Here is a 25,996-nt window from a genome sequence, read left to right on the forward strand (position 1 = left end):
GGATGACCTGAGTTTGGGGATTTCGCTCTCCTTCCCTAATACTGCAAAGATTAAAGACGACTCCTCTCTCCATGGAGATTCTTGGACTGACAATGAGATTATGAAACTTAAGAAAAATTTGGGCAAAGTGTAGAAGGATCCGGAGAATGACTGAGCCAAACTTGTACTACTAGAAACACAGGTGGGGAATATACTTGAAAAATTGAAGGAATATGAACAAGGTCTTTGGAATATGATCAAGGAAAGTGACAATACTTCTAGTTTGTGTGTGGTTGTGGCAAGTTTGGGGAAGAAGACCAATGAGGATATTATGTCTCCTAGAGGACCAAGTAAAAGGTCCAAGTTGAGCTCACAAAAGAAGGTTGCTAAAGTTACTATAGGTATTGGCTTTTCCCCTACTACTACTACTCTTAGTACAACTAATGTGGGGAAGGAGGCTACCAAGATGATCAAGGAACTACAGTAGTGATTTGTTTTTTTTTTTGTTTTTGGTTTTAGTTTTCTATTTGATAAGCTTTGTAAAACTTGTAGGTTCTAGGTCCTTGTAAAGTCTAGTCGCATTTTCTAGATACATTTTATGATTTCATGTCCTTGTAAAACTTGATTTTGTGTTTGTTTTTTGGTCTTATGATCTTGTGTCCTAGTTATGCTATGTTTGAATATCTTTTTTCTATTGTTAGGGGTTTTGGGTCCCCTCAAAAACTATTTTTACCTTAATCTAAAACAAAAGAAGATTTACAAAATTTAACTATATCAAAAGAAGAAGAAGAATTTGGATTTACAACATTCTTTTGAGGGAAAGCATTTTTAGTACCTTTAGGGGTATCTCTATTGAATTGAGGTGAGTCTTTCTCTTTTGCGCCTTGCAGACTTGAACCTACTCCAAGGGTGAACTTCAAATTTCTTTGACCTCTTGTTAATACAAAAGAGGACAAATCATTTGTGGCCAATAGGATATCCCTTCTTTTGTCAAAATCTAACTCATATTAGAGAAATAAAGTTTTTGGGGTGCTTGCGTTAGATGGGTTAGATTCCTCTTCAATAACAATCCTATGTTGTTCTTGAGTTTATTTCACTTGCAAATACCTGATTCACTTAGTGAAAATTTTACCATCATGATCTCTGGAAAGGTGAAAAGAACACATTATCTCTTTCCCAAGGGGAGATTTTATCCATGACTTAGTTTGTGGGCCAGGCAACTAATAATTGCTTTTGCCTTGTTGTGTAGGGAAATTATTTCATCTAGCTTGATTTTGATATGGGTTTGGATAAAAATTACCTCTTCCTTGTTGTCTCTTTAGGGTAATAACATCATTTACTAACCTTTGAACCATATGATATGTTCTATTACAGGTGTTATCACTAGATGTTTGCACATCTTTCCTCTACTTTCCTGCAATTATCATATCATCCTCTAATTGAATGGCTAACTTTTGAGATATTACTAGGTCAACAGGTATATTTCTCCTCATTTGAAAAGAAATACTGAGGGACATTGCACCTAAGAAGAATCCTTTTGGATTCTTGGCATTGGGTCTTGAGGTTGTAGGAATTCTTTCCAAAAGCTTATTGTATTTAGCCACAAACTCTCTCATTGATTCATGTATTTATTTTTTTAGTTGTGCCAATTGGATGAGAAGGGAATTTCAATCACTAGGAGCTTTGAAATGGGCTTCAAATGTATGAATCATGGTATTCTAGTCTATTATGGAGGCATGTGGGAGATGATTTAACCAAGTGACTGCAACATCAATAAAATTATGAAACAAAGAGTCAAACATTGACTTCTTTAGTAGGAATATCTATAGTTCTACATGCTACTTTGAAGGAACTCAGATGATCTTTTGCTAGGTTTTTTCCTTCTTCATTAGATTTGGGTAAGAAATGCCTAGCACCTTTGGGCATGGCCCTAATATTTTCTCTAAGATGGAGAGGTCCATTTTCTGACCCTTAAAGGCCATGTTTGGGTTGACAGTATTCAATGATTAGATATTAAGGATGGAAGGAGTGATAGTACTAGGGACTATGGGTGGCAAAGATGTAGGTCTAGTAATTGACCAAACTTTCTTTTTCCTTCTAAGAGAATGAACAAGTTTAAAATTGATCAGTCTCAAAGCTCTGTAGTCATCATTAGTTAAACCCCAATCCTTGTTTGTTCTCATATATCTTCTCTCAGCCAGCCTTTTCAAACTTGTCTACTTAAGTTCTTGCTGGTTCATGGGCCAATCTATCGAACACAAAAATGTGAACTACAAGAATCCCTCCAAGTAGTTCACCAATTTCTTCTTCTCTTTCCAAGATTCTAGCAACTTGTGAGTATTTTTTATTACTCTCTCTCTCTCTCTCCCCCCCCCCCCCGCCTCTAATCCATTGCATTTAGATCATATATGATATCGTCCTAGGTATTATTAAAGATGATAGTGGACTATAGAATGGAAAAAATATAATAATGTAGGAGTACCATGTTGGAGCATAATATTTACTTCAATATTAATGAAACACTAGATCTTCTCTACTTGACTCCCTAGTTGAGCCACCAAAAATTTGTTGGTAAATAGATTTTTCTTTTCAATAAATCAACTATTAAGACTCTTTATACGCAATTCTTAAGACAAATACAAATTTCCAACAGTTTAAGAATCTATATTCTTTGATTCTTCTATGAAATTTACTAAGGTTTAGCTCCCTTATCAGATGTTGAAAAAATGAACTTTTGAATATGAATTACTTTTATTTATAAATCAATAAGGCTATTGGAACTCAAAATCACCTTCCTGATTTGAGCACCATTCCAAGCTTTGTAGCCCTATAAGTGCATTTTAATGCATGTGTACCTAGTTATCCCTTTGAGGCCTAAGAGGTGTTTAATGTTTCTAACAACTTTATTTCAATATATTCATGCATCCTATGAAGATAAATTTCCATTATGAATCATTCTATGAAATCTTGTTTTGAGCAATGTCGAAATCTGCATTTTTGAAGTGTCAAACAACAATAGGTAGCCTAGTTTACATTTGAATATCTTGCAACCGGTAATTTTTCATGACTCATCACTTTGGGAGTGTTTAATATGCATATTAGATAACCTATTTTTCATATTTCAGGTCATTTTGACAAGTTTTGACTAAGTTTTGAATCCATTGAAGTCAGTTTATTGTTGTCATGCTGATGTGAATTGTTCAAAATTCTTAGAGGCCTTATTTAACTGATTATAAATTTGAACTAGTTAACCAAAATGAAAAAATTCAAGTTGCATTGAATTCTAGAGATTAGAGACTTGTTATGTTTCAATTTTGAGCTCACGATGAATTTGTTTGATCAGTTTCTAAATACAATTCCAAATGCAATTTGTAAATTTTTATTGATGTCATAAGGTGCAGAGTGATCAGTACCCCTGTTTGGGATATTATAACATTGAATACATGATAGGTGAGAGTAAATGGATTGCACCATTTCATTTAATCTAAAAATACTTTAAGTGTGCCAATTTGCAAGTCTTGACGAATTTGTTTTTGAATATCACTTTTCTACCATTATTCCCGGTTGTGCAATTCTGAGCACCCCACTTTGACTTCTTGCAAAATGCACCCGGTTATTCTTCATGAGTCCAAATCCTAGATTTATAATCTCCTCATGATATTGAACAAGTTCCCCAGTTTTCAAGCCCCCAAGTATCTATTTTCCCTATTTTTGAAGCCAGAACAGAACACATTTTATGGTTCTCTAACTTGTTTGCTTGCAGGTAGTTCTAACAAGGCAACTTCGATGGTCATTATATTTTGACCCATATTTCATCATGAAAAAATATTTGATAGGGTAACAAAGTCTGAAAAAAAAATTCAACATGTTAGTTCTTAGAGCTCAGTTAGGTGTTTTGTTGAGTTCTTAAGGCCAATCATAGGATCCCTCAACACAAAATTGATATTTTAAAGATAAATGGTAAAATTAGTTTAAATAGTTGTTTCAGTCATCAAAATTATTTTAATCAAGGCCAAGTGATTTGTTGGAGTAGTTCAAAAATTTAGTTGTTTCAAACTGATTTTTTTTTTTAGCCAGACCCACTTTGGGGCCTGACTAATTGTGTCAAATAAGTTTTCCTTGACCAATTCATGAAGACATTTTGTTTCAAAGTGTAAATCATCATTTTATCTTAAAAATAGGTCTGTGGGATTATACAGTAATCAACACTAGAGGAATTTGAAAAGACCAGGGAGGGCCTAAGTTTTATACTCATCAACTGCAATGTCTTAATGAAAAGACCAAACAGTAAATATTAGTAGAGATGGACTATCTTCCAAGTTTGTGATTTTCTTCCATTAACTAGGAAAGCATCATGATGATGGGAAATCAAATGTGTTGGAGCAAACCATTAGAGAATAACGTAATATATGCATTAGAAGTAGCTCATCCATTCTTGAGATAGAGCTAGTATAACACAAATGTACAAGTATCACTTCAAGGCTACATGAAGATGTTGGTGGTGTTGTTAGCTCCTATACAATCTTAGTACATGGCACCATCTTGTTACAAGGAGAGTGCTTGGGCTCATTCATCTTTTACCATTCTTTTCGTTGGATTCTTGTTCATGCTTCTTTAAGGGTTGTTTGTGATGTTTCCATCCCTTGTTTATTCTTGTGATTTCAATTTTGTTTAGTATCATTTTACTTCCCCTTTTTTAGAGCAACAACATGTATTTGTAAAATCTCTGAATGCTTTATTGAGCCATCAAACTTCATGTGTTTTCTTTTTAAAAAAAGTACAAGTCCACATAATAACATACATCTCGAGGGAACTAAATCCATCACAGATGAAACAATCAAACTAGTAGAGCACATGCTTGATCTACATGAATTTAGGAGGCACAAGAATGAAGTCAATATGTCCCCTTTTAATGTGGGTCAGTTTCTCTTATAAAAAAAATGTTGCTTATGTAACACTACTTTTGTTGTGGAAAGGTTCCTATTTAGCATAGGTTTTTGACACCTAACCAAGGATGTTCTTATTTTCATATTCTCAAAAGTTCACAATCTATAGGAAGACGTTGAGAAGTTAGTATGCTTTTTCCATTGATATCCAAATTTAATAATTTTTTAAGATATGCAAGCAGAGATGATATGTTCTCACTTGTGTTGCATAGTAAGATAGGATAAAAGTGTATGGGCTTCTATTTTTCTAAATTACTAACTACCTTGCATGAGAGACATGGAATGTTAGTCATGCAAAATTAGCCCTCTTCTCCTCAACTGGAAATATCATAGAAGTGTATGGGCTTTTCTTTTTCTAAATTACTAACTTCCTTTCATGAGAGATATGGAAGGTGAGTCTTGCAAAATTAGCCCTCTTCTCCTCAACTGGAAAGATCATAGAAACCACAAAACATCATGATTGGTGAAGTGATTTTCTTAACAAGTGTTTAGATCTAGACATGAATACAAGGGAAAAGAGAGATGTCATTATGGTGAATGAAATCACACAGGAGGCTAGTTTGAAATGTGCTTGATTTTATGGTAGGGGAGGTAGGTAGTCTTCCTTTTTTAGATTGAAAACATCCCTAAGAGACCTTGGTCATGACAAAGATCCAAAAACCATTAGATGACAAATGGATTCATGGAGGAATTGTGCCATGCAGTGAACATCTCAAGTAAAAACATACCAGTGGCAGGCAAGAAAGTAGATGCTTGTGGAAATCAATGTGACTTAAAAAAAATAGATCCATTTTATAAGGTTTGATTAAAGATTACACCATGAGAACTTGAGAGGTTTTGAGATGATTTATAAAAGGTACACTGGTAGATGTTGGTGTGCTACTACAGGAGAATTCGTGTTTCATCACCATTTTAGTGTGAAGAACTACCAATGAGGAGAAGCTTTGCAAGCTCCTAGCTCATGGGGAATTTGCACTTGGTAAAAGGAAAGTTGGAATGGTGTTGAAATCTCATGGATTACATAGGCTTGTTGATGGAAATGGATGTTTTTATGAAGAAGACTAGGGGTCTCTCTGCCAACTATCAATGTTACCACTCTTAGTTGATAGAGATCAAATGTTCCTTCAAGTGTTGGTCTCAAGCATTTTAAAGAATTCTAAATGTACCCTTACAAGTGTGAGGAAAAAATGGTGGATTTGTTGAAATCAATAGCTATTGCATACAAGGAAATTCTTTTTGTTGTACATTAGAGAGTAGCACTACACTATTGTAGAGGAAACTCGCACTCCTTCATACATAGCCAATATGGGAAGGTTAGAAGAAAAGTGTAAGAGTTTAATCCCACACTAAGTGGGTAGTGTCATTTTTTAACTCTTAAATAATTGAGCTCACACTCATATAGTGTCTTAAAGACTTAGGATTTTGAAGCCACTAACTCCTATAGTGGGGCCCTTAGACATATGTCAAATTTGAGAACATGGAAAATTTTTGAACAATGTCAATGCTGACAAAATAGATGATAATGTAGCAATGTGAAAATGGTGAGATGCCATGTGGAAAATGCTTCAAAGCCTAGTGTAGACTCTAAGGTAGTGATGTGATGAGGAGTAATAGGTGTCATGATGTCACTATGTGGCTAGTGACATGGAAGACCTAAGATTTCATTGTGGAAAAGTGACAAGCCACCACATGGCCAAGGTGATGATGTGACATTAGTGACATGGCACAAAAAATGAGGAGTAATGAGATGGTAGTTTTGGATCAAATGCATAGGATGCTAACATGTGTCAAATTTGATGGATGTTGATATGTTGCCATGGGAAGTTGCAAGTAAGATAACCATAGTGACATAGCAAGCAACCGGCCCACTTCAAAAGAGTGACAAATCTAATCAATTAGGAAGCACCACAGGGTGGTGACATGGAAAGGCACCTAGTAGGTGATGGCATGGCATTGATTGTGTATAAGGAGACCTAATGGCAAGGTGACACATGTCAGAGTTGGTCAAACAAGTTTGACTCAGATAAAATTATGGAGGGAAAATTAAAATTTAGAAAATAATATTTGTTATCATTACTTTTTATTTTGAACATGCAAGAATATTTAAATTCAAAGGGATATATTATATAGTTTTCACCTTAGGGAAAAAATAAATTTTTAGAAAAGGGTGTAGACCTACAAACCAAATCAGGAGCATGTTTTCCAAATTGATATTCTGGGCACTCTTGATATGCTAACATAGCACTATCATATACTGTTGGAACTGGGAGAGAAAAAGATTTCCATAGTTAAGGTTTTCTTCTGCCTAGGAAGTAGTCTATTCAATTTATTCAAGTTTTTCTTCTAGGTACCCATTTTTTAGTATCATTCAATTATGCCAGTTCATATTTGATTTGTGATGAAATGGTGAACTAGGTAAATGCTAGATGTATTAGGGATGCACTTAGGGATAATTTTTCTAATGTCTAAGTTAGTTTGGTGAAGGTTTTGATTAGCATTTCAAATTCATATTTGATGTTTTGGTTAGAATAGTGTTTTTCATCATTAGGAGGAGATATTTCAACTTTGTTACATAACAATGATGAGATTCCTTTATAATTTCCTTTATAGAAAGAAGAGAGATGTTTTCCAATAGTAGGGAATGATGATTCAAGTGGACACATGTCACTTCTAGATCAGATTTGGCTTCTTCTTCCTTTCTTATATTTTTCTCTTTCTCTCTGATTGTGAGGGATCCAATATCTTGGACATTTTTCATTGCTATGATACCACAAGGATGGTTCCAGTTAGGTTGAACATTCTATCATGATTGTGATAGCATTCTCTTTAGCATTTCTCTATTATGAACAATAGAGTTAAGATAATATAGATAGTTCTAATCTATTAAATGGTTTTAGGAGGTATTCATATGCATCTTGAATGAATAGTTTCAAAGAAATGAATATAGTAAGCAAGAATCTTCTTAGTATCATTTTGATTCTTGTCTCCTATCTCTATAATCTACAATGTTGTGTGGTTTAGGGACAAAGAACTTAGACCCATTTGCATCCCCTTAAGGTTGTATGTCTCATATGTTTTTTCATTCTAAGAAAGAGCCAAGTGAATGCTTGATGTATTTCATAGGTTTGTTGGTTATTTGAGAAGGATGTTTCATGAGAATGAGATTTTATGAAAAATGATGTCTTTAATTCACAAATTGATAGGATAAATCTGATATCTTGATATATGGAATATGTCACTGGTATCATACATGCATATGTGTGATTTGTGGAACTTCCCAATAGATAAGGCATTGATCAACTACAAGATCAATTTGTTCTTAGTGTTGTATATTTGGGGACTTTCAGAAATCAAATTTATAATCATCCATTTCCCTTTCCATTTAAGAGATAAAAGTGTTACCTTCACTTAGCTTATCAATTTCTTAGGTCATGTTATTAGCTATTTCATGTCTATGATCTTTGCATAAGTACAGAAGATTCAAGGGTTTTTATTTCTTTGTTTAGATTCAATGTATGCTTTGAATATTGGTACCATATAAACAATCTATAGGTACACCCACCTAGGTTTTATAGAGCCTAAAGTAGAAGAAGGGTCTAGCCTTATAGTTACTCTGATGTTTGAGAGGATATGGTGTAGATGAGAAGTAGCTTCCCCTAGCTGTATTCTATTCTCATTGAGATAATTTAAAACTATGATGTTTCAAAGCAACAAAAAAATGGTGACTTTGCTACAGAGTCTATGAAGAGATTCATTGTTAAAATTACTAGAATCTTTGGTATCAATTACATTTTTACAATCTATATGATAGAAAAACCTTGAGAATTTGAGAAAGATTGAATTCAACAAGAATAATTTTCTACAATAGCAAGTTCATGAGGTGTTTTCCATTTCTTTGCTAAAGATTCATGTCTCCCAGTAATGTTTTATCCATTTCTAGAAGTATCTTTGAGGTTCAGTGTAAATTTTGGTTACTAAGAGAATTTGTCCTCAATCAATTCAGCCAAATTTTGTTTTTTAAAGTGCTATTGTAAAATCAGAGTCAAGACTAAACAAAAGGTTTTTTTCTCTTTTTCAGGTTTGTAAATCTACAAGAGTGGTTTGATGATTTGCATTTCTCCTAGAACTAAAGGTCTAGTTAAAATTTGTCAAGTGAAAAATTATGTTTTATTTCTCACATGTGTGAGTGGTGACTCTAAATCTCTATACCACTTTGTTCCTAGTTGATTTCATTGTAATATTCTAGAGGACTTCCAAGTTGTATGGATAGGTCTAAAGCTTTTGATAGTCTCTTGAAAAAGAAGTATAAGTTCTTGATAAGTTTTAAAGCATTCTTGCATCTATTTTTATAAGAAATAAAAGTGTTGAGAAGTAAATCACAACAATGATTTCTTATCATCTTTCAAGGAGGTGGAAACTCTACAAATTTTTTGTTAAGTACCAAAACTTGCACCCAGTACTGAACTTAAAAAGTTCAGTAATTCTAACCTAACATGGGAATCAATTCACTACATGGGATATGCAAATGAGGTGAGACCTTAAGGTTCTAGGCTGGCTCCTATAAAATATTTAGTGAAATCTCCATGAACAAAATTCAAACTTCCAGGAAAAGGGAGAAAAATTACTCAAAATAAACCTAAAACCTAAAGCCTAAAGTAAGAGATGGGTGATACACCAAAAGTGATGATGGAAATTTAGACAAACTTGATCGAGAAGAATTATACAGCTACTTGATGTACAACAAAACACATCTTTCTATAAAGATCTGCATAAATAATTTATAATAAGGTTTTAAGAATGAATTAGTAAAAAGGAGGAATATAGGCACCTCTCTTTAACCAATTTCACTTTGAAAAACACAAATTATAACCTACAAATAGACTTACTCTCCTACAACTAGGTGCTGGAATGAGACAAAATAGCAAGGAATAATGATAGTTCACAAGTTATTCTATCAAATCATTCAGATACAAACACAAAATTGTAGGAAGAAAGAAGGCTTAACAATTGACACAAAATAGCATAATCAAACCCACTGTCACTTGTATTGAACCTCCAAAATGAATTACAAAATTCTACAAATAAAGTTGAGGACTCAAAAAATAGTCACAAAAACTTCTCTACATAATCATAACTCTTGTTAATGAGTTAAAAAAACTCACTAAATACAAACCCAACACTTGGGTCGAATGCAGAAAGATAGACAAAAAAGAGGACTTAAAGACTCATGAAATTAAGTCATATCCCTAAGAAAGTCCCACTACCTCATAATGAACCCCATGACTCACTCAAAACTGCCCCAAAAATGCTCTAGTAGTCAATAAAGGCCCTCAAACTGACTTAGCAAAGTCAAATTCGACCCCAGATTCCTATATCCCCTCCAGATGTTTTCAAATTGATTTTTTACTTAAAAGATCATGACACATGCATACAATGACTCACCTCTTTTGCATTGAAAATAGAAAAAAATATTTAATGACTTATAAAATTATAATTAAAACATTTTTCCTTTACAATATAAGAACTTATGCAAAAGAGTTCAATAATTTATAGATAGACTATAATGAAAAAGCCCCCCCTTACAATACAAATATAAATATTTAGAAAAGATTAAAAATCCCAACTATAACCCATGGACTTCAAAACAAATAAAAAATGGGAAAGGGCATGAAAAAGGGTCAAATACCCTAACTTCCTTTCATTTTTACATTCACATTCTGGAAGTCTCGAATGGTGAAGAGGGAAGATGAGGGTTTCTTTGGTCTTCACAGTTGCCATGAGGAAGGTTTATTGGTTTTCAAGTACACTGATACTGAAGAATTTACTAGTTTTTGAGGTGCCATTGTGAGACTCGTACTAGTTTTTATGACACTTACTGTTTGCCACCATTGTCATGCATATTTGCTAGTCTTTGAGGCTAAAGCTACCTCTATTGAACTTGAAAGGTATTTGAAAATATTTATCATTTTTTCTTTAAAAAGTTTTATTGCTTTTTGGGTTGTTTTTTGCTTTGTTGGCTGCCATTGCTGACCAAAATTTGTTGGTGATTTCTATTGATTATCTATATTTCTCACTTCTTTTTTTTTAATATACATTTAGAAAATTTTGAGGCTATGATAGAGATCAAAAAAAATGATTTGCAGAGAAGTGACTCTTGGAAAGAAATCTTGAATTGCACTATATCTTTTGTAACATTTTTATGTGGGAGAAGTCTGGCTATAAGTCGACACTCTTCCTCCCTCAACTTCTTAGGAGGCTAAGCTCCTAGTTATTAGAGCTTGGCTATGTCTAGTTGAACTTGGTGCCAATTTTTCACCGAGGATAATCTTTTTCTTGGGTTATAGGGGAACTTGGTTTCCAGCAAGTTTTCTCATCCTAGTACATGTCATACCATATATGACCATGCTATAACCCTTCAAGATAGCACCAGATTACCACATATCTTTTAACTCTATTCCTGAACTTCATTTCTTTAGCTTTGCTAGTTTTGAGAAAGTGCCCAGTGCATCATCCATTGAAGAAAATTATAAAACTTTTACATCCTTATATGGCAACAATGCTACTTTAATCTATTTTTCTGACTTATTTCTAGGTAGCTTTAGGACTTTGGTTTTTCCTTTAATAGTGTTCATAATACATCCATCAATGGCCTCTTCATCACAAACTTCCAATTTCAAGTTTGATTTGTTAACAATGATATTTTAGTGAGCATGCCACCCAAGTGGTGATTACTAGCATAGAAGCATAAATGTGCTTAACTTGACCTAGTGTCTATGTCTTGCACCATGTTTGAAAGCTTCGTTTGATCAGACATTGTAATCGTCTAATCCTAAGATCTCTTAAAGAAGAAACAACAACCTCTTTGTAGCTGGTATAGTTTCTCATGGCAATTCTTATTAGCTTTTCAAGATGTTCGTCCAGTATGATCAGTCTATCTTGACTGCATTTGCAAGAGAATGCAATGATAAAGTATGGATAATTGATATAATCTCTTGCAGAACAGAAGGATTCTCAATATAGATAGAAGAAAACCCTATTATCTTAGTAACTCCATCTTGAGAATAACAACATCTTTATTTACATCACTACCTAACAACTATGTCAGTAGGGAACAAACTATCTTTACTAATGGTTTCTTATTTTGTTTTATGCTTTCATCTATTCATTGAAGAACCACATCTAGACCACCATTCTTAGGCATTGATTTACATATTTCATCATTTATTGGTACAATTTTGAGGGTTATACAAAAAATTGTCAAGGAAGTGGAAACAAGGCTGCCTTGTTGAATAATGTCTAGAAATACCTTAGCCATACCAATATTTGCAAATCTTCAAGCATGTGTTTATACTTGTTAGTAGCAACACGATCATCATCAGCTGTAATCATCACTTAGTCTCCTTTGTTTTTCAATAATCTCAACACTAGATTATCTATTTTCATTTCCATAAATGCATCCTTAAGCACCTCATTCCTAGTGGCTGTTATTGTTATGTTGCATAAGCATGTTTTATGATGCTATTCTTTAGACAATTATCATGTAATATTTCCATAATAGTCTTAGGTCTGCCACTTTGTCTAAATAGCTTTGTACTTGATACATCCTGTGTATAGGCAACTTGCACAACATAATACCCAAGACTAGCTTTTAAAGGCACATTTTCTTGTTTACCTGATAAGAAATAAAAATTGATCTTGCCTGATGAAAGTCTACATGGGCCACAAATTTGATCACTACCTCAAACTATCTCTCCCCTTTCAAATTTATCTCACTAGTGAAGATGACTATCTTCTTTGAAGAGACCTGATTGAATGCCGATCTTTTTCAGCATAATACTACTTAGCTATATCTGAACCTCTTTAACAAATAACTAATTCTATTCATGGCACCAATATCAAAGATGATTTCTCTTATTGTTTTCTTTGTTTCTTTTGAATGTGTTGTGACTTAAAGCAATAATAATGATGTTCAATGTGATAATGATAATTATTTCATGAGGTTCGAGCATGGGCTCATGACACTCATGAAAGTACTCTCTTGTGATTGCAAGCTTGTTCTTGATTATAATGAAAGGTTTCATATCAGAGTTAATATGTCCCTTTAACATTATATTTTCTTCTTTTAGCATTAGAGAACTTAGAATATATTTCCTATTTTTATATGTATTTAGAATAGGCAAGATTTTGTATGCATGGGTACATTATCGTAGATAATCAGTCATTGCTTAGGTTGTAAGATCTAACATTGCTTAGGTTGTAAGATCTAACCCCATTTTTCTCATGTAGGAGAACAAAGACCTGAAGCTTGTTAGACTAAAATTTTGACCAGGAGTGGCAATTAAGAACACTTAACAAATCAAAGGCTGAAAGGCAATGCCTGGATACCTCTGACTCTACCTCCTTGTGCTATGTTTTTTGTATTCTCAATATGTATAGAAGTAGTAGTCAAACTCACGGCTTGTGTGAGATTTTCATTTATTTCTAACATTTTTCCATTCATTTCATACTTTGTAGAAATGAAAATTGTACATATTAGTTGATGATTTATACAATAAACATTGTATCTCTTTTGCTCATGATTTCATATATGATTGCAAAATGATGAAATGTGAATTGAAAATGAATGTGTTCTTTTGCAATTCTTTTTGTGATGTTGCTTGAAGTAAATTTTTTAGCATGTGTAGAATTTTAGTAATATTTTTTGGTGACCTCTACTGTATGTCTATCTTCTTGACATTTGACCAATTTGCTCTTATATATTGGGCATAGAGTCTAAATTATGCATCCCTAGCACCTAGACCTAACACAAAGTGACTTCTAAAGTTGCTGGTTTAGTTTTTGATGCATGTACGTGAGCTTAATAAGAGTTAAAATTCTTATTGGGTTTATAGGTATGTAGGGTCAAAAATCAAGTATACACTTTAGGAGTCAAAACCATCATAGTCGACCATTTGGTTTATGTGTGGATGAATGTATGGGCTGAGTGGATGCATGCATGTAGTGGATGCATGGATATGCATATATTTATGGCTAGTAGCCAGACATATTTATTTTCAGTGATGTGTGTGTGTGTGTGTGTGTGCGTGTGTGTACTAGATATGAGTATGCATTCAATCACATACATTTATGCATGCATGAATGAAATGGGCAGAAATGATTGCTTAACAACATAAAACAACATCTTGACTAACCTAGACTACCAAACAAAATAGGAAACTAACCTAGAATAGAAAACAAAACAAACACATGCTTGGACAACACTTAAGGAAAAAAAAAACAAAACAAAAATGCAGATCCATTTATTGAAAACAAGGAAACAAACCTAGTATATACAAGTAGGACTAAACTCATACCTCAAAACATGGCTTGAGGTGGATCTCATTCATAGGGATTAGTAGTAATTCTTCTTCCATTATGGCTAGCTGGTAAGCATTATGTTGTTTGCATTCAACAATCTAAAATGACCTAGCCCACATGTGATCAAATTTATTGTGATGGCCAAGTTTTCTTTTAAGAACATCCCATTTTAGCACCATGTCACCTATGCTAAATTATCTCTCTCATGTTTTTCTATCAAAGCTCTTCTTAATTTGCATTAGCTAAGCATACCACAGTAGAATAGGATTACCTTATTCAAAAAGGACCAACTGAGTAGCAAGATCAAGAGCTAGCAACTTTGTTTCAATTGAAAACTGAGATTATTTTCCATAGACCAATTAGTAGGGTGAATTTCCAATAACTTGTTTTGGGGTGATTTTATCAACCCATAAGGTGGCCTTCAATTTAGAATGCCAATCTTGCTATTTTTCTTGTAAAGTTCATTCGATGATTCTTATTAGATTCTTATTGGAAGATTCTACTAATCCATTACCCTATGGGAAATAATTAGAACTAGTGCTAAGATAAATTCCATGTTTGAATGCCCAATCAGTCACTTTCATTCCAATGAAAGTGAGTGCATTATCAGAAATAATTGAATTAGGTACTCTAAACCTGTTCACAATATCATCATAGAAATTGAGGACTGCTATTTCATTTGCATCCTTTAGCGTTGTTGCTTGAGTCCAGCATGTGAAATAATTAGTAGCAATGATTATTCTCTTGTGACTTGTACTTGATGGAGGGTTAATGGGTCCTATAAAATCAACACCCCATTTTTGAAAGGGTTGTTCTATCTTAATTGGCTGCAAAAGCAAAGCTGGTAGCCTCTCTTTCCTAGAAAACATAACACATTTAACACATTTCCTAACATATGTATGACTATCCTTAAAAACATTAGGCCAATAATATCCAGCTCGAATAATCTTGTATGCTATTTTTCTTGGAGAAAAGTGTCCTCATGAATGACCATCAAGAAATTCATGCAAGATATTTACAACCCGATTTGAATCAACGCATCTAAGAAGTACTCCATTGTAGTCTTTTAAATAAAAAATATCATTAATCAAATCAAAAGGAACAGATTGTAAATGATAATATCTTCATTTTTCTTTGTCTTGAGTGGTTGGACACTCACTAGTCCTCAAAAAGTGAACCATATCTTGTAACTAGCTTGCTAGTCTATCATTATCTCCTACAAATTCCAATCGTTAAAATGGTGTTTGCTTGTCCTTCAAGTTCTGAAATCTCTTTATTAGCAATTTGTTCCCATAAGCCCTTTCCCTTAACCAATTTGGTGACCTAAATATCCATGTCATACTCCATGACCCATGTTATCTAGCCAGCTCACTTTTCATTTAAATCCTTACTCAAAAGAAACTCCTTGACACTTGGATGTGCCACACGCAAAATCACTTTATTATGTGTCAATAAATGTTTAAACTTTTTAAGACTCTTGAAAACTAAAAGTACATGTTTCTCAACAAAACTATACCTTTTCTCATACTCTTCAAGTCCTTTGCTGAAAAAAGTAATTGGCTATTCCAACCCTTTTGAATTCTTTTGTACCAACATGGTTGAAATGACATCAAAACTCCCATATGCATAAATAATAAAATTCTTACTAAAAATAAAGATTTATCAACACTGGGGCTGCTACTAATATGTCTTTGATGGCCTAAAAATTCTCTTCTGCCTCTTTTGTCCATGCAAAGATTGTGTTTTTCTTCAAAATAGTTGATAATGGCTTAAGTAAGGCTGCAATATCAGGCAAAAATCTCCTCACAAAATTAATGGGGCCAATGAAACTTTGAAGACCCTTTTTATGTTGTGGTAAAGGTAGCTCCATAATTTTTGCAACTCACTTAGGATCCATAGTGGTACCCTCTTTTGAGACAATATACCCAAGTAGTTTACCTTCATGAACATAAAAAATGCACTTTTTTGGGTTTAATGAGACACAAATTCTCTGCAATGCTCAAAGATATGCCTTAAATGATCAATATGATCTGCTATTTTTTGAGAATAAATAGTGATTTCATCAAGGTATATTCAAACAAACTTGTACATTAGATTGCTGAAAGGCATCTCCATCACTTTTTGAAAAGTTGCTCCATCATTGGACAGTCCAAATGGCATTCTTTTGTACACCATTGTTCCCCACTTTTTTGTAAAGGCTATTTTGAATTGGTCTTCATCTTTCACTAAAATATGATTATAACTTGAGTATCCATTCAACAAGGACAACCGTGCAGACCCTGACACATACTATAATATTTGCTCCATGGATGGAAGTGGGTGTCTAAATGAGACTCTATTCAAGTCTCTGAAATCTATGCACAACTGTAGTTCTCCATTTTTCTTCCTTATAGAGACCAAATTAGCAACCTAGTTTATGTGTTTGATAGGAAAAATTATTTTACTCTCAATCAGCCTCAAAACATCCTTTTGCATCAAAGGCTGCAATTTAGGATTAATTGGCCTTTGTTTCTGTCAAACTAGTTTAGTTGTTGGTTCTAGCTCTATTATGTTTTGTGCAAGCTTTGGGTCAAAACCCTTTAAATCACTATATTTCCATGCAAAAACATCATTGAATTCCTAAAATAAATCTAGAAAAGACTATTTTTCTTCAATAAAATTCACTTTTTTGAACATGAGGCATTTTCCAAGTGTAATTTCCAAGTCTTCATAGTGATTTTTCTTGACCAACAAGTTTGTTTGACCAGGTTTTAACTGATCATTAGAGTTAAAAAAAACTTTCTTGCATTATTAACCCTTTGGGAAACTTGTTATTTTTTAGTTGTAACACCTAATCTCCATATTGATCATTATACCTTTGCTGGTTTGAATTGGAAAAAATGTCTTCTTGAAATAGGAATTGCAAAATCTATTCATCACTTTCAAACACTTGCCAATCAATATTATTATCAGGTACTAAAGGCCTGGTAATAATCTTTATATGTTACTGATAAGATTCCACTTTAACTCTATTCACAATATCATACTGGGCACCTATAGCATCTAGGACTCTTACTTGGCTTACTATTAGTTAACTATCACCAAATACCTTCAAATACTTGATACCACATTTTCTTTCCCATTCCAAATCATGAATCAAACCTTCATACTCTGTTGTATTATTTGTGTTGGAAAAATTGAATCTAAAAGTGACATAGCACTTTTCATTCTCAAGTGAAACTAACATAACACCCCCACCAACACTTTGTTTACCTCTTGAACCATCAAAAAACATACTCCATATCTAATTTTGTGATCCTTTCAATTGATTTTCTAGTTTGACCAAATTAGGAATGACTACATCTTACTCATGTGTAACGTAGGTTCCTAAATCAGCATTCTTCAAGTCATAAAAATGATTTTCATAAGTTTGACTTAATGCCCATTTAGCATTCTTCAAATCAGAAAAATGATTTTCATAAGTTTGACTTAATGCCCATTCATCAAGAAGGATATCTAGAATGCTATCTAATTGAGTTCTAGCTTTAATAGGTATGCCATGTTCTTATTCATCAAATGGAAAAAAAATTGCATTCACAACACTAGGTATATATGGCTCTATATGGTTTCTTGCAAGCAATTTAGACTTAATTGTTACTTGAGTACCATATCTAGTCCTAAAAATCATGTGAGACCAATTAGATGATAAATAACCCCCAATTTTTGCAGTAAAATCTCTAGACAAATAGATGGCAAAGTATGGAGGTAAGTTTATTACATAGATATCTTGTTGAATGGAAAAGTTAGGATAGGCATGAAGAGTAACACTTACATCTTTAATCACACCTATAGTACCAACAAATGTTACATCAAGCTGAACAACACCTGTTTCAATGGGCTGATATTTTAATCCTAATTGGTCAACTATCTTTTTGGGCATGACTGAGCTTGTAGCTCCACTATCAACCATACAATTGTGAACTAATTTATCACCAATAATCAATGTAATATAGAAAGGATGAGGTTTAACTATCTTACTTGATTCTTTGGTAATTTTATCATTGTCTTTGTTCTTTTCATCAACATTTGTTAGTACAGCCTTTGCTAGTTCATCCACAATTCTTTTAGGATTTGCTTCATCAAATAAAGCTTTCTTCAAAATATTAGTTTGGCCAGGAATACCCAACATCTCCCACATTGACATAGAGATGTTTATTTTCTTCATATTCTCCATGATATTGAAAGGTACAACAACATGTGATTTCTAGTGAGCTTTAGCAGCAACATATTCCATTGGGTTGTGGACATTTTCCTTGGTGACAGGGACATGAGTATCTTCCACTGTATTTGTGGAATGTGATGGTTCAACAATATTAGGTTCTTTAGTTTTCTCTATTTCAAGAGCTCTCTTTTTGGCTCGAGTATTGGCTGATATTGGTGAATCATTATTTACTACACAAAACTCATTTTTTTGCTAGTTAAGGAAAATGGTTTCATGAGTGTGCACATCATGCTGCTATTCAGGTGTATCATTTTTTGCATTTTGCTATCTCACAAATATATTATGTACCATTAACAGTTGATTAATCACCCCATTGGTGTAAGTAGCTTGACTGTGTGGTTCATTGCAGGGATAACACCACTCAAAATCTATTGCAAGATTATTTTACATGGGCACAATATCTCTTACTAGATTAGCAACATTAAGAGGGGTTGGGTTATAAGGCCAAAAAGGTCTTTGATTGATATTTTTCCTATAACCCATTGCATTACCCTAATATGGCTACCTATTCATTTGGGCTTGACCTTGGTTTTACTACTGATAAGGTGGATTTACAACTAGATTTTGTTGTTGATAAGGTGGTCTAGCCTAAAAATGCTATTTTTTCAAACTAACTAGCTCATTACTAAAGGTTTCCATCATGTTTTCAATCTTGAGCTGACTACTCTTAATCTCCTGCAGCTCTTGTGAACGGCCTACTATAGTAGTTTCTTGACCAAGAACAATAGGTAAAGGGTTAAAAGGTGGGATTGTTAAAGGCATATTAGGCTGAATATCTGGAAAAATAGGCATTGGAGGCCTAGGGGCTATTTTACTAGCTTGGATAAGTCTATTTTCAGCTCTAATAGCAATATCATATGCTTGAGGTAGTGAAACACCTCCCATTGACTGATTCATTACAGAAATATCACTATTTAAGCTTTTCAAGAAATGCAAAAATGCATGATTTACTAAAGGCCTTATTGAGACAGGTATTCTAGTCCAAGTCCTTTGAAACCCATTGTTGAAATCCATCATTTTCTCTTGGGGAGCATGCTTTATAGTTGTGAGCTACTCTACAAGAAACAAATAATCTAATTTATCCTCAAAATTCCCTGTCAAAGTATAACCCAAAGCATCCCATGAACCAATTGAGCCAACAACCAAGCTCCCAAACCACTAAAGTGCTTTACCTTTAAGAGATGCTACAAGTAACTTGGCAATGACATCTTCCTCTATAACATGATGAACACTACACAATGCGACAACATCTTTGATATGTTCATAAGCTATAGTTTGATTCTCTCCAGTGAAATCTGGTGAAATTTTTAAAGTAGCAAGGGGTATATCATGATGCTGGCCAAAATTTAAAGGGCTCCTCTAATCAAATGGCACAAAAGAAAATGCTCTTGTCATTGGAGCTGGTAATGGTACTTACTACTATGCTAAAATCTAGACAGGAATAGGTTGTTGTAGAAAACTTGTATGTATTGTAGTTGCTGGTATAAAACTAGCACTTGTAGTAAAATTGGCACTTGCAGTAGAAGTAGTAGAAAGATTAGTTTCAAATGATTCAGTTCTCACTATTGGAATTGCTGAATGCCTAACTTTTCTTTGATGTCTTCTACTATACACACGAATACCAGGGGTTGAAAGTTGCCTTATTGATGCTAGCTTTGTTCTGGCAAGAGTTCTTCCACACCTTTTTGGAGTTCCTAGGTGTAGATATTCAAAAGAAGTGGAACTCCTTGTCTGAACTTTTCTCATAAATTAGTACACTTTGCTGACTAGTTGAAACATAACTATCTATTGTACCAGTTCAGTTGAAAAACATGCTCATGTCCCACCGGGTGTGCCAAAACTATTAAGTATCATAATTTGCACCCAGTACTGAAATTAAATTTTTCAGTAATTCTAACCTAAAATGGGAATCATTTCATTATGTGGGATATGCAAATGAGGTGAGACCTCTGGGTTCTAGGCTAGCTTCTATAAAATATTCAGTGAAATCTCCATGAACTGAATTCAAACTTGTAGGAAAAGGGAGAGAAATTACTAAAAATAAACCTAAAACCTAAAGCCTAAAGTAAGAGATGGGTGATACACCAAAAGGGATGATGGAAATTCAGACAAACTTGATAGAGAAGGATTATATAGCTACTTGATGTAAAACAAAATATATCTTTTTGTAAAGATCTACATAAATAATTTATAATAAGGTTTTAAGAATAAATTAGTAAAAAGGAGGAATGCAGACACCTCTCTTTAATCAATTTCACTTTGAAAAACACAAATTATAACCTACAAATAGACTTACTCTCCTACAACTAGGTGCTGGAATGAGACAAAATAGAAAGGAATAATGATAGCTCACAAGTTATTCTATTAAATCATTCAGATACACACACAGAATTGTAGGAAGAAAGAAGGCTTAACAATTGACACAAAATAGCATAATCAAACCCGCTATCACCTGTATTGAACCTCCAAAATGAATTACAAAATTCTACAAATAAAGTTGAGGACTCAAAAAATAGTCACCAAAAACTTCTCTACATAATCATAACTCTTGTTAATGAGTTAAAAAAACTCACCAAATACAAACCCAACACTTGGGTTGAATGCAAAAAGATAGACAAAAAAGAGGACTTAAAGACTCATGAAATTAAGTCCTATCCCTAAGAAAGTCCCACTGCCTCATAATGAACCCCATGACTCACTCAAAACTGCCCCAAAAATTCTCTAACAATCAATAAAGGCCCTCAAACTAACTTAGCAAAGTCAAATTTTACCCCAGATTCCTATCTTTGATCCATATGTTTTCAAATTGATTTTTTACTTAAAAGATCATGACACATGCATACAATGACTCACCTCTTTTGCATTGAGAATAGAAAAAAATATTTAATGACTTATAAAATTATCATTAAAATATTTTTCCTTTACAATATAAGAACTTATGCAAAAGAGTTAAATAATTTACACATAGACTATAATGAAGAAGCCCCCCCTTATAATAAAAATATAAATATTTTGAAAAGATTAAAAATCCCAACTATAACCTGTAGACTTCAAAACAAATAAAAAATGGGAAAGGGCATGAAAAAGGGTCAAATACCCTAACTTCCTTTCATTTTAACATTTTCATTCTAGAAGTCTCGAATGGTGAAGAGGGAAAATGAGGGTTTCTTTGGTCATCACAACCGCCATGAGAAAGATTTACTAGTTTTCAAGTGCGTTGATACTGGAGAATTTACTAGTTTTTGAGGTGCCATTGTGAGACTCTTACTAGTTTTTATGATACTTATTGTTTGCGGCCATTGTCATGCATATTTGTTGGTCTTTGAGGCTGAAGCTGCCTCTGTTGAACTTGAAAGATATTTGAAAATATTTGTCATTTTTTCTTTAAAAAGTTTTATTACTTCTAGGTTGTTTTTTGCTTTGTTGGCCACCATTGTTGAACAGGATTTGCTAGTGATTTCTATCGATTATTTGTATTTCTCACTTCTTTTTGCTGAATATACATTTAAAAAAATTGAGGCTATGATAGAAATCACAAAAAATGATTTGTAGAGAAGTGACTCTTGGTAAGAAATCTTGAATTTCAAAATATCTTCTACAACATTTTTATGTTGGAGAAGTCTAGCTATAATATGTGGGACAAGTCTAGCTATAATTTGACACTCTTTATCCCTCAGTTTGGCTATGTCCAGTTGAACTTGGTGCTGATTTTCCACTGAGGATAATCTTTTTCTTTGGTTACATGGGAACTTGGTTTCTAGCAAGGTTTCTCATCCTAGTACATGTCATACCATATATGACCATGATGTAACCCTTCAAGACAGCACCAGATTCCCACATATCTCTTAACTCTATTTTCTTGAACTTCATTTCTTTAGCTTTGCTGGTTTTGAGAAAGCACCCAGTGCATCATCCATTGAAGAAAATTATAAAAAATTTACATCCTTATATGGCACCAATGCTACTTTAATCTATTTTTCTGACTTATTTATAGGTAGCTTGAGGACTTTAGTTTTTTCTTTAATAGTGCTCATAATACATCCATCAATGCCCTCTTCATCACACACTTCAACTTTCAACTTTGATTTGTTAACAATGATATTTTAGTGAGCATGCCACCCAAGTGATGATCACTAGCATAGAAGTATAAATGTGCTTAACTTGATCTGATGTCTATGTCTTACACTGTGTTTAAAAGCTGCTTTTGATTAGGCATTGTAATCATCTAATCCTAAGATCTCTTAAATCAGAAACAAAAACCTCTTTAAAGATGATATGGTTTCTCTTGGAAATTCTTATCAGCTTTTCAAGACCTTCCTCTAGTATGATTAGTCTATTTTGACTGCATTTGCAAGAGAATGCAATGAAAAAATATGGGTAATTGATATAATCTCTTGCAGAATAGAAGGATTCTCAATATAGATAGAAAAAAGCCATATTATCTTAGTAACTTCACCTTTAGAATAACAACATCTTTATTTACACTACTGCCTAAAAACTGTATTAGTAGGGAACAAACTATGTTTACTAATGGTTTCTTGTTCTATTGTATGCTTTCATCTATTCATTGAAGAACCACATCCAGACCACCATTCTTAGCCATTGATTTACATATTTCATCATTTGCTACTACAATTCTAAGAATTATACAAAAAGTTGTCAAGGATGTGGAAACAAGGCTGCCTTGTTAAACAATGTTAGTCATTAGCTATAACCATCATCATTAGCTATAACCATCACTTAGTCTCCTTTGTTTTTCAATAATCTCAACACTAGATTATCTATTTTCATTTCCATAAATGCATCCTTAAGCACCTCATTCCCAGTGGTTGCTATTGTTATATTGCACAAGCATGTTCTATGATGTTATTCTTTAGACAATTATCATCTACTATTTCCATAATAGTCTTAGGTCCGCCACTTTGTTTAAATAGCTTTGTACTTGATACATCCTGTGTATAGGCAACTTGCACAACATAATACCTAGGACTAGCTTTTAAAGGTGCATATGCTTCTTTACCCGATAAGGATTAAGAATTGATCCTGCCTAATGAAAGTTTGCATGGGCTGAAAATCTAATCACAACCTTGAACTATCTCTCCTCTTTCAAATTTATCTCACTAGTGAAGATGACTATCTTCTTTGAAGAGACCTAACTGAATTCCTCTCTTTTTTAGCATAATACTGCTTAGCTATATCTAAACCTCTCTAATAGATAACTAATTCTCTTCATGGCACCAATATCAAAGATGGTTTCTCTCATTTTTTTCTTTGTTTCTTTTGAATGCATTGTGAGTTATAGTAGTGATAATGATGTTCAATGTGATAATAATAATTATTTCATGAGGTTCGAGCACGGGCTCGTGACACTCATGAAACTATTCTCATGTGATTGCAAGATTGTTCTTGATTATAATGAAAGGTTTCATATTAGAGTTAATATGTCCCTTTAACATTATATTTTCTACTTTTTGCATTAGAGAAATTAGAATACATTTTCTATTTTTATATGTATTCATAATAGGCAAGATATTGCATGTGTGGGTACATAGTCGTAGATAATCAGTCATTGCTTAGGTTGTAATATCTAACCCCATTTTTCTCATGCAGGAGAATGAAGACCCATAGCTTGTTAGATTGAAAGCTAGACCAAGAGTGGCAATCAAGAACACTTAACCATTCAAAGGCTGAAAGACAATGACTGGTTACCTCTAACTCTACCTCCTTGTGCTATGTTTTTCATATACTCAATATGTATAAAAGTAGTAGTCAAACTCATGGCTTGTGTGAGATTTTCATTCATTTCCAACATTTTTGCATTCATTTCATACTTTCTAGAAATGAAAATTATACATATTAGTTGATGATTTATACAATAAACATCTTATCTCTTTTGCTCATGATTTAATATATGATTTTCTTTTGCAATTCTTTCTGTGATGTTACTTGAAGTAAAATTTTCAGCATGTGTAAAATTTTAGTAACAATTTTATCAATGGTGTGAATGATTTTCAGTATGCACTCGTTCCAAATTAGTAGATCAAAGTTTTGCATTAGCACTAAAAGGTATTTTTATTTTCATGATTTTCTTTTCATGGAATGCCAAGTGTTAGAAATGGTTGCCTCTTTTTAGTGCCTTTCAACACTAGAAGCAAGAGGTAGAATTTTTATTTTAAGATGGAGTTGGATCTCAGATCTAAGATTAGTTTGTCAATTTCTAAAAGTTTGGAAACTATGGTTAACAACATTGATATGTTGAACAAGAAAATGCACATTAGGATTATCAGTTCATAAGAACTGAAGTATGAAATACTCAAGGTCTAAATGTTGAACAATATTATCTAAAGATTAAATCAGTAATCAACAAGATGCCTTTTCATTCTAGACCTGAGGAATCTTCCTTGCCTAGTTTTTTCCTTGACATTCTAGTGCCTGACTTAGTAAATTGGACAACACCAATAAGATTACAAGATTTTTCACAAGATGAAAGATTCATTAAGTAGATGGAAAGTGATAATTATAGATTCCATCTTATATCTTAGATAATGATGATAATGGGTGTGCTAAAAGTCAATGTGGTAATGAATATCATGAATTTTCATATAGTGATAATATGTCTTCCAAGTATGAAGAGATGGATTCAAATGCTAATGAATCAGATGATTGTAGTTAGCATGAGGAAGATGGATATGAAAGTGGAAATAAACCTTGTTATAGTGAATATGAAGTTGATTAATTGTATAAAAAAAAGTGGACATAGTTCTTTCCATGATGAGAATAAATGTTGTAATTATTTTGATGTTCTGGATTGTTATATTAATGATTTTGTTATTGTAAGTTCTTCATGTCATCCAGATGATAATCATAGCCAAGAGAAGATTTGTGAGGCAATCTTCTTGAGCCTTGATGAGATTTCAGCTTTGTTGACTCATGATTTTGAAAAGTAAGTGTGTACTTCTAAGGATGCTCATATTTTTCCTTATGATGTTTCTTCATTTACTCAAGTTACTTCCCTGAAGTTTGATGTGGAAAGAGATACAAAATTAGAACAATCTTAATCAAATTTTGGAGGTGGATATGATAGTACCTCAAATGTCTTTGCACATGATGACTTGTTAGATATGGGGGATGGTAGTGGAGGGAAGTTTGATGTTGTTTCAGATTTTTCTCATGTTGTTATTGCTGCAAGATGTTTTGATGTTTCATGTGATGAAGAGGAAAATAGTGAAAGTTGTCAATCTAACTATGGATTTTCTTTGTATGTTGTTAAGTCTTGTAGTGATAAGTTTAAAGCTCATTCTGATAGTTTTTTAGATGAAGAAAATGATTGTGATTAGCATATTTTAGATCAACACTTTTAGGATAATTTTTCATACTTGGTGACTAATCAATTGTTTGAGTGTGAAGAAGCTTCAATGAATGGTAAATCTGATTGGATGAGAATTAAGACTAT

At 33.2% G+C, this 25,996-nt stretch overlaps 2 pseudogenes; both read right to left on the reverse strand.

The window, feature by feature from the left end:
• Positions 1 to 11,731: 11,731 nt before the first annotated feature.
• On the reverse strand, positions 11,732 to 18,459 carry LOC149530586 (uncharacterized; annotated as a pseudogene).
• A 4,292-nt stretch (positions 18,460 to 22,751) lies between these two features.
• LOC149530587 (uncharacterized) overlaps positions 22,752 to 25,996 on the reverse strand; it is a 168,053-nt pseudogene continuing 164,808 nt past the window's right edge.

Source organism: Cupressus sempervirens, chromosome 11, assembly GCF_028749045.1.
Source record: "Cupressus sempervirens isolate cs-2001-9-10 chromosome 11, ASM2874904v1, whole genome shotgun sequence".
Taxonomy (NCBI): Eukaryota; Viridiplantae; Streptophyta; class Pinopsida; order Cupressales; family Cupressaceae; genus Cupressus; species Cupressus sempervirens.